The sequence below is a fragment of the Lissotriton helveticus genome, chromosome 8, assembly GCF_964261635.1.
Source record: "Lissotriton helveticus chromosome 8, aLisHel1.1, whole genome shotgun sequence".
Classification (NCBI taxonomy): domain Eukaryota; kingdom Metazoa; phylum Chordata; class Amphibia; order Caudata; family Salamandridae; genus Lissotriton; species Lissotriton helveticus.
The window spans coordinates 1293083160-1293098312 of NC_136069.1; positions in this window are offsets into that span (position 1 = coordinate 1293083160).

A 15153-nucleotide genomic window follows, 5' to 3' on the forward strand; every position below is an offset into this window, starting at 1 on the left:
AATATGAGTCTCGCTGATGCGTTTTGGATGCGCTGGAGCTTTTTCTGCAATTTTGTTGCAATTCCGGCGTAGAGTGTGTTGCCATAGTCAAGTCGACTCGTGACCAGTGCATGGGTGACAGTTTTCCTTGTTTCAAGGGGGATCCAGCGGAAGATCTTTTTGAGAATGCGAAGGACGATGAAGCAGGAGGACGATACGGCGTTGACTTGTCTGGACATTGATAGAGAGGAATCTAGAATGAAGACAAGGTTACGTGCATGGTTTGTGGGTGTGGGCGCTGAACCCAAAGTGGAAGGCCACCAGGAGTCATCCCAAGCTGAGGGGGAGGATCCTAGGATGAGCACCTCCGTTTTGTCTGAGTTGAGTTTTAAGCGGCTCTGTTTCATCCATTCGGCTACTTCTTTCATACCTTCGTGAAGGTTGTTTTTGGCGGTGTTGGGGTCTTTGGTGAGGGAAAGGATTAGCTGGGTGTCGTCGGCGTAGGAGATGATGTTGAGGTTGTGTTGACGTGCGATGGAGGCGAGGGGACTCATGTAGACGTTGAAGAGGGTGGGACTGAGTGAGGAGCCTTGAGGTACGCCGCAGATGACTTCGGTGGGCTCTGAGTAGAAAGGGGGAAGTCGGACTCTCTGGGTTCTTCCGGCTAGGAACGAGATGATCCAGTCCAAGGCTTTACCTTGAATGCCGATGTTGTTGAGGCATTGTATGAGGGTGTTATGACAGACAGTGTCGAAGGCGGCGGAGAGGTCGAGTAGAACGAGGGCCACTGTTTCACCGTTGTCTAGGAGTGCTCGGATGTTGTCGGTCGCCGCAATGAGGGCGGTTTCGGTGCTGTGTTTGGCTCGAAAGCCGTGCTGTGAGGGATCCAGGGAGTTGTTGGATTCAAGGAAGGCTGCGAGTTGGCTATTGACGGCTTTCTCGATGACTTTGGCCGGGAAAGGGAGGAGGGAAATGGGTCAGTAGTTTTTCAGTTCTGAGGGGTCTGCTGTTGGTTTTTTCAGAAGGGCGCTGAGTTCGGCGTGTTTCCATATTTCTGGAAAGGTGGCGGAGTTGAAGGAGCAGTTGATGACGTCGCGGAGTTGGGGGGCGATGATGGAGTCAGCTTTGTTGAAGATGTAGTGGGGACAGGGGTCAGAAGGTGAGCCAGAGTGGATTGAGTTCATGAGGCGAATGGTGTCTTCAATGGTGACTGGGTTCCAGGAGTTAAGGTAGTTAGTTGGAGGGGTGGGATCTGAAGGGGGTGGGGTGAGTTGTTCATTGGGAGTATTCTTGAAGCTGTTGTGGATGTCGGCAATTTTGTTGTAGAAGAAGGAGGATAACGCATCGCAGAGGTCTTGGGAGTTAGTGATGTCGTTGGATGCTGCGGGAGGGTTGGTGAATTCTTTGACGATATTGAAGAGTTCCTTGCTGTTATGGGAGTTGTTGTCGAGACGGTCCTTAAATGCTGATTTCTTGGCGGATCGAATCAGTTGGTGGTGTTTGCGGGTGGCTGTCTTGAGGGAGGTCATGTTGTCTGAGGTTGGTTCTTTTCTCCAATTCTTCTCCAGTGTGCGGCATGTCTTTTTGGATTTTTTAAGGTCATCATTGAACCAGGGAGCCTTTTTGCTGGATGATTTCAACTGGTGTTTTTTCAGGGGTGCTAGTTCGTCTGCACTGTGGGTAATCCATTGCCTGAGGTTGGTGGCCGCTTGGTCTGGGTCCGTTGCTAGGGTGGGAGTATTTTGGCTGAGTGATGTGAGGAGTTGGTCAGTGGTGATTTTGTTCCATTTTCTTCGGGGAATGGGTTGTGGACGGTTGTGGGTCAGGGTTGTTTTGTAGCTGAAGTGAACACAGCTGTGATCCGTCCAGTGGAGAGCTGTAGTGAGATCGAAGGAGATGTGTTTGCTGGAGGTGAAAATAGGGTCGAGCGTGTGTCCGGCTGTGTGAGTGGGGGTGTTAACAAGTTGTTTGAGTCCGAGATTGGCCATGTTGTCCAGGAGGGTGGTGGTGTTGTTGTCGAGAATGTTGTCAAGGTGGTAGTTGAGGTCTCCTAGAAGAATGTAGTTCTCTGAGGCGAGGGTGTGCGGGGTGATGAAGTCAGTGATGATGTCGCTGAATTGAGATCGGGAGCCTGGGGGTCTGTAAATGAGGGTTCCTCTAAGTGTGGTCCTGGGGTCGGTGTGGATCTGAAAGTGGAGGTGTTCGGCGGATGCAAGATTGTCGTCTGAGCAGGTTGTAATTTTGATGGTGTTTCTATGGACGATGGCGATGCCTCCTCCAGTTTGATCGGTGCGGTCTTTCCGAATGATCTTGTAAGAGTCCGGTATGGCTATGGCGATGTCAGGGGCAGAGGATGCATTCATCCATGTTTCAGTGAGGAAAGCGATGTCAGGTGACGCGGTGTCCATTAGGTCCCAGAGTTCGGTTGCATGTCTGTGGACCGAGCGGGTGTTCAGTAGGATGCATTTCAAGTCGTTGGGTTCGGAGCTGAGTGTGGAGGAAGTGTGTTTGGTGAGGGTCCTGAAGCAGTTGAACTTACATGAGAGGCAAGAGAATGGGCCGTGGGTACGTCCTGGGGTTGCTGCGCAGCAAAGTGGGGTGCGTCCGGGGTTGAGGGCGAGGAGAGTAGCGGCATCATAAGTTACTCTGGGGGGTTGGGAGCGGCATAGAGCAGGGGGACGGGCGCTGGGTGCGGTCCAGGCGCGGACGGGCGTAGACGGGCTTACCTTTGGCGCACCTTCGGCGCGCATGGGGCGTGTCCGCTGCGCGTGAACGCTGCGCGTATTGGCATCGGTCATATATGGATAGTGGAGGGGGTGGAGCAGCTGGGAGGCGGGAGGCGGGGTGGATCTCCGGGGAGGGGAGGCTTCACAACAACAACAACAAGAGACTAAACAAGATGGCAGTCGGCCAAAAACCAATGCAGAGATGGGGGCACACAGTATAAATGACACGCACAGACTGATCAACAAAATCGGGCACAGACAGTCAAATAAATGGAAGGCAAGGCAAGCAGACAGAGCTCAGCGTTACAGCACGTTATGGAGGCTAGCGCTGTGTGATTATGCTAATTGGTGCAAGTGGCAAAAAGCGCTACGCTGCGAGACAGACAGTGGAACAATGGAGGACTTGGAGCGCTATGGGGATGAGTAGTTAACTATTGAAACCAGGCGCTATGGGAGTAAGTGGTTGAGGTCCGGTGCAGCTTAGCTCTAATCAAGGCAGGGAATGAAAATATTTAGTATCGGCCGTTATGCAATTCTAGAGTTACGGTCGGGCGCTGGGGGAGTGGATAATTCAGTCGAGTGAAGCTCAGGTCAGGTAACAATACCGCACTTGGGTCGGGCCGGCAGCTTCAGGTGGAGCGGCCGCGTCTGACGAGTCAGGGCGGTCACCTTCGGGATAATGAAGCAAAATCCTTTATATTAGTAACAGGGCAAGAACCGAAGAAACTCCCATCATTTCATATAGCTGGCCACAAATTGGAATTGACGAAAACCTTTTCCTATATAGGGGTCTTGTTCGACAGAATGCACACATGGGATCACATGGTAGCCAATAGAGGTATTCTACCGTAAAAAAAAGCATTGTGGCTTTATTTACCTTCACTAAAAAGCTGGGGTCCAAAACGCTCGAGGCAATAAAAAAGATCTACATGGTCAAAGCCTTCTCTCTAGACACAGACGGGGTAGGTGTGTGGGCCATGGTGGATGTAGCTGCTCTCCAATGTATGGAGGATATCTTCCTCAAGAAGCTTTTAACCCTACACAGAAACTGCTCAAACTTTAGTTGCCATGCTGAGTTGGATGTACCATATTACTGTGGCAATCAGTGTGGAGAAGGGAGACTGTAAACCTGACCCAGCGCATTGTGAGGGATTGCTTAAACCTTGATTAGGTGCACAAGTTTACGTGGCCACAATATTTAAAAAATACTCCGAGCACTATTGATTTGAAGGTTCTGTTTGACAACCTGGCTAACTGTTTCACAATCTCTAAAATGAGCATAAAAAGGTTACTTTTAAGAAAGATGGAGAGAGAGAGATTGGAAAATAGTTGTAATGAACCTATTGTAAAATTATATCTGATGGCCCTTACAAGTACTTTCGATGTAAATGTATACTTAACCTTTGTGTCAAATCGTCGACATCGGTTTATTCTAGTAAGGTTCCGACTAAATCTCATTCTGATTATGATTGGCCATCCCACGGGTATCCTTCCATTCAAGCCTTGCTGGACTGCCCTTGCGATGGAACATCTTTTCAAACAGACTTGCATATTATCTTTTTTTGAAAACTATATTTGGCCCAGAGGAAAAGCTTCATTCTCCCCATTATGCACAAATATAAATACAAGCAATGCTGCCCAGCATTGTACTTCATTCAAATGTTGGTGGATCCGTGTGTATGTCACTGCTTAGCGTCCTTCCAATGGCTCTCACTAAAGCACAGGAAATCCCAACTGCAGGTCTGAGAGTGAAATACTAATCTCTAAAACGTTCACTGTGATGGCAATCTGACCCTTGCACTTTCTCTCCTTATATTGATGATGTTATGCTTTTATTGTCCTATTTATTTAATATGCCATAGTGCACATATTTTTAATGTAATATGAATAATTTTACTGTACATTTGTAGTTGAAATGCATAGGATATTAGGAAAAATTATAGAAAGTAAGACAAATAAGTGGAAATTATAATTAAGTAGATAGGAGAGCTTAGCGGACCCCTAGCTGAGATTTTTGCCCTCCTTCTCTATTACCTAATGTTGTCATTTGAACCCTATGAACTAGGGTACGGCTAGACAGGTTAGTGTTTTGTTATTAATTCCTTACTATGCACTGACACTTTTGGAACCAAATGCATTTTATTGTATAGCTTTTATTATTGTACTTTTATGTTCTTTACTTTTTTAGATCGAATAAGGTGATGATTATGATGACTGCTAACTTGTTTATTTAGTGATTCACAGTGTAACTTGCACACCTACCATCAGCATGCATTAACAATGCATTAAACTGCAGAAAGACAGTCACAGTAACAACAGAGGTCTAATGAGGGTGCATGCATGCAACTGAAAGACACAGTCTCTTGGAGGTAGAAATGCAGCCTGTGGGGAAGGAATCGTGAATTATCGGTCAATGAAATCTTATCAGAACACACACTGCAACTATATGGTACCGAATCGCAAATGCTAGAAATTGGCCTACTGGTTGACTGGGGTGTGAGCCCCGATCAAGCATCAACCACAATCCTAGTCAGGGTAAGGCACAAGCAACCCCCAAATTAGTCTGTGCTCGCTCTCTGGTAGCTTGGCACAGAGAAGTAAGGCTTATCTTGAAGGCAAAATAGTGAAATCACCACACAAAAAGATTCTACATCAGGTTTAGAAAAATAGAGCAATTTTTAATGGATAAAACAAGACCAAAAACCTCAAAAATCCAATTAGTAAAACCGGATATATTCGATTTAAAATGTTTAATTCAAAATAGCGCCAAAAGCACCAAGTGCCAAAAAGGGATATCTGGCCACACCGGACCGGGACAAAGGCTTCATCGAAGACAACAGTATCACTGTATGCGACTAGCATTAATGATTGAGTGGAACAGAAGTCATTTCTATTGCTGATCCAGAGAATGTATAATGCATCAGAAAGTGGGAAAATGGCATGGGCCCCAACTTCCTAAGGACACCATGCTAAAGTGATCACGACAGTCAGAAGTCTGTTCATAATAACAATGTGCTTAAAAAGCATTTTTTTTGATTGAATAGCCAACCATATTCACTTCAGGGAGGCTTGGTACGCATGCCCGACCTACCCAACTTTGTTCCTCATGCTCGCAGGAAATTAAATTAAAAAATAACCTTTGTGTTCTCTTTCTGACATCACCTCACCTCTCCATTCTCAGCCCTCTCTAATTACCTATTCCGCACCTCTACGTCTCTATGCACCTTCCACCCACTCTCATATTCAACTCTTTTCTCTCACTGATGTCTACCTCACCACTGTCTTCCAATACACCTCTCCCTGCCCTGTCTCTCGCCACCTTTTTCCCAGGACCCCATCTTTTTCTATCAGTTTGTGCCTGCCTCTGTATCTATATTTCCCTACTCTCTCTCTCTAAATCAATTCTCTCTCCACCTCACACATTACTCTGTACCTCACTCATACATGACACTATTTTAAAACTATGAAAAAGGAGGTTTTAAAAAAAACAAATTATTGGACTTCATTTTCCCCATTGATGCACATTAACTCAAAGGCCCTTTTAAGTGAGAGACTGCTAAAATGAAGCCATTTTTTGCTTTAATAATTTAGGAATTTCCCACCTGAATCTGGTTTGTGAGCATGTATGTTCACTGCTGTGTTTTCAGTTCAACTCCCAGATTCTCTCCTATATCTAATTCCTCTGTAACTCAACCACTTGTCTCTCTTTACCTCACTTCACTTCACTCTCTCAGCTCTTCCTCTACCTTGCTAGGCTCTACATTACCTTACTCTTTTCTTGCGATCTCTGTTCTGGTTCTACCTCTATTTCCCTATCTATCAGTGCCTCTAATCTCCTCTCTCTCTTTACTTTTCTTTATTTCGGCTCACCTTTTATTCCACCTATCTTTTTATACCTCTCAACTGCACCGCTGTCTTTGCTTCCCTCTATAGTTCACAACTTTTGCTTTACTTCACCATCTCTCTGTTTCTCTCTACTTCTGTATTAACCCCTCCTCTCTTTCTCTTCCCCAGCACTGCCTCTTTATCATACATCATTTCTTACTGCACTTCATCTTTCAGTTCACCTTTCACCCACTCTCTCCAACTGTGTGACTGCTTCTCTACTCCATTTAAGTCAACAGTTTTTCTATACTTCTCTGTGTTGCCTTCTTTCTAGCACTTTCTCTTTACCTTGCTTCTCACTATGTCTCCCACTACCTCACCTCTCATCCAATCTACCTTTCTCTCTTTCTGACTCACCTCTCTTTCTACCTCTCTGCCTCTCTCCACTCAACCCCTTTGTGTACCCCACCCGTCTCCCTACATTTCTGTCGACCCTTCTTGGTAACCCCTTCTACCTACCCCAAAATCTTACCTATCTTTCGACTTCTCTTTATCTACCCAATTCCTCCTCTATCTACCTTTCTGTATTTTTGTCCGGCTAACTAACCATTCTTGCTTTGCTTAACATGTCCTCTGACCTCACCGCTATGTACCCTTCTTTTTACCACTCTGTTCATGTTCTGTCTCATGCATGTTCCTATTTCAGAGAATCAGAGTCTAGCCAGAGAAGTGAAGACATTGAAAGAGGAGAGGAGTGTCAAGGCAGGTAAAGACAATTAGAGAAGCACATTAAATAAATCAAGCATTGGAATGGAGAAAATCATTGGAGCAGTGCTTTGATGTTCACTGTTGCAGCCACAGGGCCAGTTCTGAAGGAGGATTGTGTCTATCCTACAATTAAAGCTATAATTTCAAGTTCTATATGTATATGTTTCCTTTTTAAAATACGTTAATCAAGAAACATCTACCAAGTCACCCTTGGCATGTATTAATAGAAAGTGAATTCCATGTAAAATATTTTTGGTGCAAGACAAAAATGTAGAACAAAAGAACTAGATTCATCAATGTTTGTTCAAGCTTTCTTTTTGCACAATTTGCCTGGCAGATGTTAGGTAATTTGTACTTTTGTATGTTTTTATGTGACATCTTTTCCGACAGTTTAACACATAATTCAGTATTGTTCGCCATCAAAATGGCTTGAAGCGCTTGAAAATGGGTCACCAGACTAGAATATCCAATGTCCAATAAATATTGCTGAATTGTTTCACTTGACATTTCCTTCAAAGATTCCCACGTTAAGAGTCTTAGGAATGTAGTAAGAAGTTTGAAAGATTGACATGTTTGCTGTGAACTAACCTCCGTTAGCTTTTGAGCATGCGTTGGGCAGGAATTTGCCTTCAATTGACCAGCCTGATGGGTAATTTGGTGCATGGAAGAGTTTTTTAGGCTCAAAATGCACTTGATATGGGGCTGGGTTATTACTACCCTTATACAGTTTAGGAGTATTCAACCAAATTTTCAGTTGCTCTAGCATGAGTCTGCATTGTGCCAGACGTCAACCACAGAGATGCCTTTGCTCAAAGAAATACCAAAGACTGTTTGGGCTGGACTGATCTCATGAGGCACAGGATCAGACTGATTTGCATATGGCCATGTCTGAACTGGGGTGGTGGAGTGAGCTAAAAAATGGTGATGGATTAAACCCAGATCAATTGACTGGGGGTGAGTGTTTGATTTGCTCAAACGCTCTGTCCATCATCCCCTTTGCCACCGCTTTATTCGCCCTAAGTTGGCAGGGTATGCCCAGACGTGGGTCCCTTGCTCATTCTACCACTGGATTCAAGATAGCCTGGCTGATGAGGATTATGAATCCGAAACGGGGCACAAGATGTTTTTTCCGGTCCAGGGAAGACATGGCTTGGCAGTTGGGGCTGGACTATTATCATGAGGCACAGGGTCAGTCTGATTTGCATATGGCCATGTCTGAACTGGGGTGGTGGAGTGAGCTAAAGAATGGTGATGGATTAAAACCAGATCAGTTGACTGGGGGTGAGTGTTTGATTTGCTCAAACGCTCCGTCCATCACCCCCTTTGGTATCTCTTTGTTCGCCCTAAGTTGTCAGGGCATGCCCAGACGTGGGTCCCTTGCTCACTCTACCACTGGATTCAAGATAGCCTGGCTGATGAGGATTATGAATCCGAAACCGGTCCCAGGATGCTTGTTTCTGGTCCAGGGAAGACATGGCTTGGCAGTTCGGGCTGGACTGTTCCCATGAGGCACAGGGTCAGACTGATTTACATATGGCCATGTCTGAACTGGGGTGGTGGGTGAGCTAAAGAATGGTGATGGATTAAACCCAGATCAGTTGACTGGGGGTGAGTGTTTGATTTGCTCAAACGCTTCATGCATCATCCCCTTTAGTATCACTTTGTTTGCCCTGAGTTGGCAGGCTATGCCCAGAAGTGGTTCTGTCGGGTATGAACCTAGTTACCTTAAGTCATGTATAAATCTGAACTATCTCATAATAGGTGCTTCATCTTATTTTGCATCAAATGAGATTTTTTACATGAATTTAATCAGCACATACAAATCCAAACAAGCAAAGAGAAGAAGAGAGAGGGTCACGAAGGTTTTTAATCAATAAGTATGCTTTTTCATAAATCGTTTTTTGTCAGGACCCAATATAAATACATAAAGAGTAAATCAATCTTCACATATTACTTTACAATAAACGGCGCAACAAGAGAAGTGAGTGAATTGTGACAAATGATTTAGCTTCTGTGTCCTGGATTCAGTCCACTGGTCCTATAATCTGACGATACTAGATTATAGGACCAGTGGACTGAATCCAGGACACAGAAGCTAAATAATTTGGCACACTGGATTATATGATTATTGAACTATGAAATTGCTGGCCTATTGAATTGCTCTTTTTCCCTATTTTCACTCACTTGTATATAAATCACCTAGTTTTGTATCACTTATGCACGAATTGTCACAATTCACTCACTTCTCTTGTTGCACCGTTTATTGTAAAGTAAGATGTGAAGATTGATTTACTCATTATGTATTTATATTGGGTCCTGACAAAAAACGATTTATGAACAAGCATACTCCCTGATTAAAAACCTTCGTGACCCTCTCCCTTCTTCACTTTGCTTGTTTGGATTTGTATGTACTGATTAAATTCATGTAAAAAATCTCATTTGATGCAAAATAAGATGAAGCACCTATTATGAGATAGTTCAGATTTATACATGAATTAAGGTAACTAGGTTCATACCCAACAGAACCACTGTCTATTTTGAAAATACACTGCCCAGGTTCTGAGGGATACTGGGTTACCCCATAAAAGATATATATGCCCAGACGTCCTTTGCTCACTCTACCACTGGATTCAAGATAGCCTGGCTGATGAGGATTATGAATCCGAAACCGGTCCAAGGATGCTTGTTTCTGGTCCAGGGAAGACATGGCTTGGCAGTTCGGGCTGGACTGTTCCCATGAGGCACAGGGTCAGACTGATTTCCATATGGACATGTCTGAACTGGGATGGTGGATGAGCTAAAGAATGGTGATGGATTAAACCCAGATCAGTTGACTGGGGTTGAGTGTTTCATTTGCTCAAACGCTCCGTCCATCATCCCTTTGGTATCGCTTTGTTCGCCCTAAGTTGGCAGGGTATGCCCAGACATGGGTCCCTTGCTCACTCTACCACTGGATTCAAGATAGCCTGGCTGATGAGGATTATGAATCCGAAACCGGTCCCAGGATGTTTGTTTCCGGTCCAGGGAAGACAAGGCTTGGCAGTTCGGGCTGGACTGTTCCCATGAGGCACAGGGTCAGACTGATTTGCATATGGCCATGTCTGAACTGGGGTGGTGGAGTGAGCTAAAGAATGGTGATGGACTAAACCCAGATCAGTTGACTGGAGTGAGTGTTTGATTTGCTCAAACGCTCTGTCCAACATCTCCTTTGGTATCGCTTTGTTTGCCCTAAGTTGGCAGAGTATGCCCAGACGTGGGTCCCTTGCTCACTCTACCACTGGATTCAAGATAGCCTGGCTGATGAGGATTATGAATCCGAAACTGGTCCCAGGATGCTTGTTTCCGGGTCCAGGGAAGACATGGCTTGGAAGTTCGGGCTGGACTGTACCCATGAGGCACAGGGTCCGACTGATTTGCATATGGCTATATCTGAACTGGGGTTGTGGAGTGCGCTAAAGAATGGTGAAGGATTAAACCCAGATCAGTTGACTGGGGGTGAGTGTTTGATTTGCTCAAACGCTTCATGCATCATCCCCTTTGGTATCACTTTGTTCGCCCTGAGTTGGCAGGCTATGCCCAGAAGTGGTTCTGTCGGGTATGAACCTAGTTACCTTAAGTCATGTATAAATCTGAACTATCTCATAATAGGTGCTTCATCTTATTTTGCATCAAATGAGATTTTTTACATGATTTTAATTAGCACATACAAATCCAAACAAGCAAAGAGAAGAAGAGAGAGGGTCACAAAGGTTTTTAATCAATAAGTATGCTTGTTCTTAAATCGTTTTTTGTCAGGACCCAATATAAATACATAAAGAGTAAATCAATCTTCACATATTACTTTACAATAAACGGCGCAACAAGAGAAGTGAGTGAATTGTGACAATTCGTGCATAAGTGATACAAAACTAGGTGATTTATATACAAGTGAGTGAAAATAGGGAAAAATAGCAATTCAATAGGCCAGCAATTTCATAGTTCAATAATCATATAATCCAGTGTGCCAAATGATTTAGCTTCTGTGTCCTGGATTCAGTCCACTGGTCCTATAATCTGACGATACTAAATTATAGGACCAGTGGACTGAATCCAGGACACAGAAGCTAAATAATTTGGCACACTGGATTATATGATTATTGAACTATGAAATTGCTGGCCTATTGAATTGCTCTTTTTCCCTATTTTCACTCACTTGTATATAAATCACCTAGTTTTGTATCACTTATGCACGAATTGTCACAATCCACTCACTTCTCTTGTTGCACCGTTTATTGTAAAGTAAGATGTGAAGATTGATTTACTCATTATGTATTTATATTGGGTCCTGACAAAAAACGATTTATGAACAAGCATACTTCTTGATTAAAAACCTTCGTGACCCTCTCCCTTCTTCACTTTGCTTGTTTGGATTTGTATGTACTGATTAAATTCATGTAAAAAATCTCATTTGATGCAAAATAAGATGAAGCACCTATTATGAGATAGTTCAGATTTATACATGACTTAAGGTAACTGGGTTGATACCCGACAGAACCACTGTTTATTTTGAAAATACACTGCCCAGGTTCTGAGGGATACTGGGTTACCCCATAAGAGATATATATGCCCAGACGTGGTTCCTTTGCTCACTCTACCAGTGGATTCAAGATAGCCTGGCTGATGAGGATTATGAATCCGAAACCGGTCCCAGGATGCTTGTTTCTGGTCCAGGGAAGACATGGCTTGGCAGTTCGGGCTGGACTGTTCCCATGAGGCACAGGGTCAGACTGATTTCCATATGGACATGTCTGAACTGGGGTGGTGGATGAGCTAAAGAATGGTGATGGATTAAACCCAGATCAGATGACTGGGGTTGAGTGTTTCATTTGCTCAAACGCTCCGTCCATCATCCCTTTGGTATCGCTTTGTTCGCCCTAAGTTGGCAGGGTATGCCCAGACAAGGGTCCCTTGCTCACTCTACCACTGGATTCAAGATAGCCTGGCTGACGAGGATTATGAATCCGAAACCGGTCCCAGGATGTTTGTTTCCGGTCCAGGGAAGACATGGCTTGGCAGTTCGGGCTGGACTGTTCCCATGAGGCACAGAGTCAGACTGATTTGCATATGTCCATGTCTGAACTGGGGTGGTGGAGTGAGCTAAAGAATGGTGATGGACTAAACCCAGATCAGTTGACTGGAGTGAGTGTTTGATTTGCTCAAACGCTCTGTCCAACATCCCCTTTGGTATCGCTTTGTTTGCCCTAAGTTGGCAGAGTATGCCCAGACGTGGGTCCCTTGCTCACTCTACCACTGGATTCAAGATAGCCTGGCTGATGAGGATTATGAATCCGAAACTGGTTCCAGGATGCTTGTTTCCGGTCCAAGGAAGACATGGCTTGGCAGTACGGGCTGGACTGTTCCAATGAGGCACAGGGTAATACTGATTTGCATATGGCCATGTCTGAACTGGGGTGGTGGAGTGAGCTATAGAACGGTGATGGATTAAACCCAGATCAGTTGACTGAGGGTGAGTGTTTGATTTGCTCAAACTCTCCGTCCATCATCCCCTTTAGTATCGCTTTTTTGCCCTAAGTTGGCAGGGTATGCCCAGACGTGGATCCCTTGCTCACTCTACCACTGGATTCAAGATAGCCTGGCTGATGAGGATTATGAATCCGAAACTGGTCCCAGGATGCTTGTTTCCGGGTCCAGGAAGGACATGGCTTGGAAGTTCGGGCTGGACTGTACCCATGAGGCACAGGGTCCGACTGATTTGCATATGGCTATATCTGAACTGGGGTTGTGGAGTGAGCTAAAGAATGGTGAGGGATTAAACCCAGATCAGTTGACTGGGGGTGAGTGTTTGATTTGCTCAAAAGCTCCGTCCATCATCCCCTTTGGTATCGCTTTGTTCGCCCTAAGTTGTCAGGGTATGCCCAGACGTGGGTCCCTTGCTCACTCTACCACTGGATTTAAGATAGCATGGCTGATGAGGATTATGAATCCGGAACCGTTTCAAGGATGCTTGTTTCTGGTCCAGGGAAGACATGGCTTGGCAGTTCGGGCTGGACTGTTCCAATGAGGCACAGGGTCAGATTGATTTGCATATGGCCATGTCTGGACCGGGGTGGTGAAGTGAGCTAAAAAACGGTGATGGATTAAACCCAGGTCAGTTGACTGGGGGTGAGTGTTTGATTTGCTCAAACGCTCTGTCCATCATCTCCTTTGGTATCACTTTGCTCAAAGAAGGCAAGGTGCTATGTCGGTAGAGACTCTTCAGAAGGACGTTATGAAAAGAGAGCCTATATGAGATTATTTCCTTAAATTATGTTAATATGTAATTTATATAGAAAACAGCTTGAAAAAGATATACGTTTAGGTTCACTCTTGCATCAAGAATTCCCCATTCTAATGGGCAGGTATACTTAGGCAAGCTAACGTAGTAATCTGCATTATTCAGTGACATTTATCTGATACGTGAGGTAGTTTTTGTTGCCTATACTCTGCAATGATACTTGTAACAATAATAGCTTTATTTTGGTTGTGCTTTTTTTTATAACACTGAGTCTTTAGAACTTCTTTATCTGTCTCAACGTTTCTTTATAGGTCTGGACAATGGATGGCTTAGATATATCACCAGCCTCATGTAAACAAAATACATACAAATCTACGCTAGGAAAGTGCCCCTTTTTGACATGGTCACCTCCAATATTTGCCCTAGTACTAATGCTTTTCGACTGAAAGTGCACTGATCTCCTGCTAACCTGGCCCCCAGTGGCAGTGCTCTTTCCCTTAAAACAGGTAAATTTCTAATTGTAACTCAATTGGCAAGGACTTTAGCACCTCTGTACGTCCATAGTAACTGCTACATCTTGAACCCAGGGCATGTGTACTAAAGATGGTCCCCATGGGCTGCAGCATGTATTGTGCCACCCAACGGGACCCACACAAAACTACATGCAGTCTGCCATTGCAGGATGTGTGAAATGATGAACACCATTTTGAAAACACAATATGGCACACTCCCTGTGTGCCATGGCCATACACACTGCACATACTATATGTAAGTCACCCGTACAGCAGGCCACAGAGCACTAAACCAGTACACGTTATATTATATGTTAGAACATATCTGCATTAGCAGACATGCCCCTACAATGTCTGGTTCCATTGCCTTGACATTGCAAGTGATCAGGAAGCCAACGTAAGCATATGTATTGGACACTGGTCATTACGAGTTACAAAGCTACATAATGGCTTAATTGAAAATAATGGTGTTTGATATCACACACCTCATCTTACTAAATCCACACTGATGCCAGTGTTGGATTTATTATGACATGCACCCAGAGGGCACCATAGAGGTCCACCCTGAACTCCACCAGTCTTTTAGAGTGCTCGCTGACTGGACTCTTCCAGCTTGCCACCAGAGATGAATTTCTGACCCCCTACTCGGGATAGCCATCACTCTCAGAGGTCAGGAGCAATGCCTGCTCCAGAGGTAGGGGATTACACCTCTTCCAGCAGGATGGTCAGTGAATTAACATACCAAGGCCAGAGGCTTCAAAGCATCTGCCGGCTTTGATATGCGGCCCTGGCTTCCTCCAGTCCTGGAGAATGCCAACCCCTGCACTGGGGCCCATTTTGCAACGGAGCAAGCTGGAAAATTAGCTAGTCAGTAGGCGTGTTGCCCTATTAGGCTAGGCCCAAGGAGGACCACCTGAAGTGGACACTTGAAGAAGGGTTTCACCATCTAGTTTTTTTTGTAACTAGGAATTCTGGGTCATGTTTGTGCCCATTGTCCACAGAAAGTAGTCATATAGGGGATTTAGTCACCCCAAGGTAGGTAGCCCACTGGCTACTGTCCAATACTCCC